This window comes from Canis lupus, chromosome X (genome assembly GCF_011100685.1).
Source record: "Canis lupus familiaris isolate Mischka breed German Shepherd chromosome X, alternate assembly UU_Cfam_GSD_1.0, whole genome shotgun sequence".
In the NCBI taxonomy this organism is placed as follows: domain Eukaryota; kingdom Metazoa; phylum Chordata; class Mammalia; order Carnivora; family Canidae; genus Canis; species Canis lupus.
Window position 1 is genome coordinate 49,175,941 of NC_049260.1, and position 6,039 is coordinate 49,181,979.

At 50.7% G+C, this 6,039-nt stretch overlaps 1 protein-coding gene across 2 annotated transcripts in view; it reads right to left on the minus strand.

Annotated features, from left to right (window-relative positions):
• Nucleotides 1-6,039, minus strand: part of AMER1 (APC membrane recruitment protein 1) — a 63,007-nt gene extending 56,968 nt beyond the window's left edge. For both annotated transcript variants that reach the window (XR_005386288.1, XM_038587558.1), the window contains exon 1: nucleotides 5,847-6,039. The gene's annotated coding sequence lies outside the window, so the exon portion shown is untranslated. The remainder of the gene's footprint in view (nucleotides 1-5,846) is intronic.

Here is a 6,039-nt window from a genome sequence, read left to right on the forward strand (position 1 = left end):
AAATAACTTATGAGATGATCTGGACCTTGAACCACCCATTTCTGAAGCCCACAGCCAAGGTACACTCTCAAAACCATTTGTTCAGGGCCTGAAGGAAAGGCTACCTGTCTTCACACACTTTCGTGTAGAGACTGCAGGCAGGGGTAACACAAGCAACCTCTGCAACCACCTCTCCCCTAACTTGCAGCCTTACCATTAAGGAGCACATCCTCTCAAGGGAGTATCCCATAACCTCTAGATGTAGCACAGACCCCCAAAATGAGCCCTCTTGCCTTGGCTCCCATTTGCCCACCACCAGCCCCTCAAATAAGTTAGCATACATAGCCAAGGGCAATTCATTCTGGCAGGCCTCAGACTGTCTGTTCATCTCTCTCAAAGGGATCCTTCTTAATCTTATAGTCACTATACCTAATACAGAGCAGGATTTCAAATAACGTTGGTTCAATTGAAATCTAATTCAGCTAGAGTTTGTCAGTCCAGAACTAAAATGCTAACTTCACCCCTTACAAGTGGTAGGGTTTGAGAAATTGGCCTAACCTCTCTGAGACTTAAACACCTTATCTAGAAAATGAAGAAAATGCTACCTATCGTGCAGGATTGCTGTAAGAATCAGAGATTATAAATCAATAGGGTAGTTACTTAAGCAGATATTCAATAAAAGACCCTTGTGCTAGGGCCTCTTGCAGCCGCCTTCTCCACTCTAGCTCCTCAGCTGCCAGCCCATGTCCTCTGAGGTTGACACAAGTCTCTTAGCTGAGTTCCCTCTGCTTCTTCCCTGCCACAACTCTAAAATCCCACCTTTCCCTCCCCATATTCATCTTCTTCACACTCTTGCCAGATTCATTTTTACAACCCTGATTTCAATGCAGCACTCCTCTACTTACCAAATTATTCCACACTGCCTATAGGATCAGAGTCAAACCCCTTTTCCTGACCTTCAGGACTCACTCACATTGCATGCCTCCTGCTGTTTTCCTAGCCACACTTCTCTACTCTTTAGCCCTCAACACATAGGGACTTCTATAGTCTGGAAGGTATGGTCACCAGGACATCATTTCTTCCTAGAAATTGGCTTTCCTGGTAAGCCTTCTTGATGCTCCACCTTCTCCTCAGGCTGTTGAGATTCCCTGCCCAGCTTGCCTGGAATGATGGGGGCTCTAGGAGCCAAGCCATCTATTTGCTACTCCCTTCTCAGGGTCCCAAACTTCCTAGAGAGGAATATATCTGAGGTGGGTGCCTTGCCTGCATAGTAAGGCTTCTATGTCAGCACTAACCCAGCAAGAGTGGCATCAAAGACAGGTACCACCTCCCCCCACCAAGTTGAGATGAAGAATAAGAGGAGCTAACTCCAAGGAAACAGATGTGACAAGGTAGCCAATTAAAGCCTGAAGAGGAACAGCTGGGCCAAATGAACAATGGAGACCCTGAACTTACCCATGTATCCACTGCCCTGTATGTAATATACTCTATATGAGAGACCAGGTAAGGAAATTGAGGCTTGGGAGGGGATCAGAATCAGTGTACTCAGAGGAAGAAATCTTGAATTGAGGGCCAGGATCTTTGTGCTCCTTTGTAAACTTGAGCAAATCCCTTCCCTATTCATGGCCTCAGTTTCCATATCTAGAAATGGGAGATTGAGCTAGGAGTCTGCTTGCCCCAGATTGTGTGCGAAGCCAGGAGAAGGATAGTCCTGTGCCCAGTTTTCCAGTGGCTGCAGAAAGAGGAGCCATGGTTGGGGCATGTGATTTTGGGGGTCCTAGGCTTCAGTGGAAGGCCTACATGCCTAGCCAATAGGGCTCAGTCCACCACTGTACTACAGCCCAGCCTCACTTCTCATGCCTCCCTCCACTGAACCCCACCAAACATTTTACTTTTTCAAAAAGCACTAGGCCTGGCCTGCAAATATTCCCCATATGTCCAGAGGGGAAGGGTATCATAACTGGGCCAGCCCAGCCTCTCTCCACTGAGTACCCCCAAGCAGGGAGGACTGACGAGTGCTGGATGGAGAAGTTGAGTTAGTATCTGCTTGGAAGCCTAGCAGGGAAAAAATCCTGTAGGAGATGAAAGCACTGAAGGTTCTGCAACGAGAACTGCAGATCAAAAAGTCCCAAATGCCCCTGTAACACCAGTATATCTCTACCTGTGCTGCCACCAAGACTCCTCATATTATTTTCTTCATTGTCTATATTATCCCCTAATCCCAAAAGGGGAGGTGTGGGGAAGCAATGCACCCTCACTCAGACGGCACCTACACCTCCTCAGTGGCTCTGGTTTCCCTAACTTTATTCCTAGAGATAGACTTACACATGCACAGGTTTGAACAATAAGACCAAGGAGAGGAGGTGAAAAGCTCTGACTATCTAATTCAGAGAACAGAAGTTGGGAGTAGGAAAGACAGTTTAATGCCCATGAAATCTCCAATGGTTTGTTAAGCAGGAGCAATGATGGCCAGCTGCCCCCAACTTCATCCCCCAACTCTCTCTCTCTCTCTCTCTCTCTCTCACACACACACACACACACACACACACACACACACACGCTCACATGCACGCAAGCATGCACACACAGTTTATGTATGGCATGAAAGGCTCAGATTAGCCCTAAGAAGTTCCTGGCAGTGTGAGATGTGTGGCTGAGGAATGAGTGACACAAGGAGGAAATGCCTCCTCTGGAGCCTTTACATTTATCACTTAGTTTATTTGCCTGGACTGATTCAAGGCAGGGGAACTGATGGAATAACACAGGACATGCCTTCTTCTAGCCTAGAGTAGCCTATCTGTGAGGGAGCTGGAAGCCCCTCTGCCGTGGCAGCCTATCCCTAAATGCTGTGTGGCCTTAAGGAAGTCCCTGTTGCTTTCCAGGATCAGAATTTCCATCTCATAAGCACAGGAGTCCAAACTGGTACTCCCTGAAGGTCTGTCCATTTGGAAGGATGGAGATCATCAGAGGCCTGCGAGATATTTAGCCTCCACCATATTGGTATGCAGGCTCTAGGCACCCTCCTTCAACTTCATCCCCTGCAAAGCTTAAGGGAAGCCAACATGGCACAAGTTCCTCCAGAGAAAGCTGCCCTTTGGTTCTATGTCCAGATTCAAAGATGACCTCTTACAGTTCCGACTTACAGCATGCTTTCAATCTCTAAGACCTCTTTCTAAAATCCCGTATTATGGCATATTTGTATATACACATAGAAGTATCAAAACCTCCCAATTTTCCATTCTTCAATGGCCCTTTCTTCCATTCTCCCAAGATCAAGATGCCCATTCCACAGCCTGACATTTGGGAATACCCATCACTGGGCACCAATCTCCTCTCTACCTTAAATGCAACAATCTCAACCTGAAGTCACATCTTTCAGCTTGGTTACCAGCCACACCCTCACATTCCTAATTTTGCTTATACTACTACCCTATACCTAGCCAAATCCCTCTAATTTCTGGAAGCTTCCAGGGTGATCTCTCTGCATATACAGATTTCTTCTCTCTCTCCACAGTAGTTTGCCTCTAGGCTCATGAATCAGCAACCAAAGATATGTGTAGTCTGGGGTCTAGGCAGTATAGATCTTGAGCTTGCTGTTGAAGGGAGACATGATTTATTTTGTTCTTATAGTTGCAACCCATCACCCTTCTCCATTCTCATTAGGTATACTCAATAAATATCTGAGCCTTGAGTATCATTTCTCTAATCACTTTCATATGGATCAGGACAAGTGTAACTTGGAGAAGATCTTCTTGAAATATCCACAAGGACAGCAAGTCCTTCTGGAGCATTCATGAATTGTTATGCATTGCTAGGCTTTGAGGGGGTTGTGGCTGAGTTCAAGGTTTCATTTACCCTTCTGTGGGTAAATGATCCATGATATCATGAAGACAAAGTAGAGGCAGGGAGACCTAATTATAGTTTGTCTCCTATTATAATTTAGGCTCCTAAGTGGCCAAAGGATGCAGGCAAGCCTGGAGGAGTTCTGAGAAAGAAGAGGTCATTACGGGTTGCAAGAGACAGGCGGAAAAGATACGCAGGAGAAGTTGGGCCCAGAGCTAAGGCCTGAGAGGGAAAAGCATTTGGGCAGTGGTTTGGGTGTAAGGAGGGGAGTTATATATGGAAGAAATAGGTGGCTGTTGGTTTGAGGCAGGGCAGAAAAGCAGGTCTAGCCCTGAGTTGCAGCCCTAGCTGCAGAGGGTTGGTTTCTGTTAGTGTCTGGTCAAAGTGGCAAGAAGTGACTATTGTGCATTATCTGCAGTCCTGGCTGGGTCACAAAGGTCCCCAGCTAGCCTTCCCCCAGGTGAGGGATTTACTCCTCTCAAATACCCAGTTTTTGCAGCCCACAGGGTTCGCCACCTCAGAGACTGGTTAAAGGTCCAAGAGCCTGCCAGCCGCTTGGTCACTTTGTCTCTCCTGTTCTTGGGAAGGCCTAGAGTGTATTGCCAGAAGAAAACCATGGGACAGTGACTGAGAGGTGGATGAGGATGAATGTGAGAAGCTGTAATGGCCGGGAGAGGGCTCTGCTAAAATGCCCTCAGGTGGGGCAGGGAGTCTAATAGCACAGTACCCTCCACCTAGCCCATATCCATGCCTGTGCAGCAGGCCAGCAGAGTGACAGAGGTAAATGTTTGTGTGCAGGAGGAGACTCCCCTTGACCATGTGGGCCATGACAAGATGAGCCTGACCAAACCGAGGCCAGCTCTGTGGGGCTAGTTCAGCTGCTACCTGGGCACCTGGACTGTGGATCACATGGAGGCCACAGCCTGTCTTTGCCAGGGAGCCTAGGCAAAGTCCTGCAGTCAGGTGGTCACCTGTGTCAGAGGTGTCAGCGGTAGACAATGACAGCAGCTCAGCAGGCTGGGTATTTTAAGTAACTGCGAAGTTGGAGGGTTTGGCTGTCTCTCTACCTCTCTCACACAGACACAAACAGTGTGTTCTCTACTACAATAATTGCTCCTTCGGCCTCTGGCACAGAAATCCCCCCACCAACACGATGCTTATCACTATTTTTAAATGAGGGGCAGAAGAGAAAAAAGCGGCCTGTGTTCTCCAAGGGGAGAAGAGGCGGGTTGAGAGGGGACAAAGCGGCCTTGCAGATCTAACCCAAGGACTAGCTTGAGCTGCAGCCCCAGCCTAAGGTCCAGCAAGAACTCCGTTGCCAGTCTGCCTTTCCGCGGGGGCGGGCGCAAGATGTGCCTGGAGGCCCAGGAGCAGGGGGTGAGGCTGGTTGGGGCCCACAAGGCCGAGGTTCCTAAGTGGACAGCCCACAGGCCCAACTGAGCTTTCTGGGAGAGAAGGCCGACAGTGTGGATAGCCCAATCCACGCCAAAGCTAGTATCCATTGGGCCCAGGCCAGCGCGCTGGCTCCATCCCACAGAGTGGAGAAGCAGGCAGGGGATGTGCAGGGGAGAAGGGGCGGCAGCTGGGCCTCTGGGGTGAGCAATACCCACGTAACACAGCTGTTGCAGCTAATGTGCTACAACAAAGCTGCGGAGCTCCGGAGCTCCCGGCCTACAAATGCACCGCTGGGGGTGCTGGCTGGCGGCTCCCCCCCCTGGGCCCCTGCGGTAGCACGTGTGGGCCCCATCCCCGCCTGCCCCGAGAGCCTGGAGGAATGGCCCAGGCTAGCCTGCTAGCCTACCCGCCCTCTACGCCCTCTCTAGCCGCGGTCGCCCGCTCCCAGAGGACTTTGCTTTTCCCCTCACCAGCCAGTCCTCAAAGCTGGTTCCCCGGGAGAACGGAGAGCGGCCCGAACGCCCACTGGCCCAGCTCTTGGAGCCGCTCTTCAGGGTGCCAGAGCGGAGCACGCGGGACTGCACCGGACTGCTGGCAGGCGGAGGCTCCCGGCTGCGCGCAACGCTTACCCGGCCGAGTCTGGTTTCCAGCCCGGTTATTGTCTGCTGCGCCGCACTGGCCCAGGCTGGAGCCTAGGCTGCTGTGGCTGAGATCACCGCCACTGCTGCTCCCGCCGCCGCCACCGCGGTTCCAGTCACCTCCTGCACTGGCTCCCCTTCCCCAGGCTTGGGGGAGCTCCCCCATACCCCCTCCCCAACGACT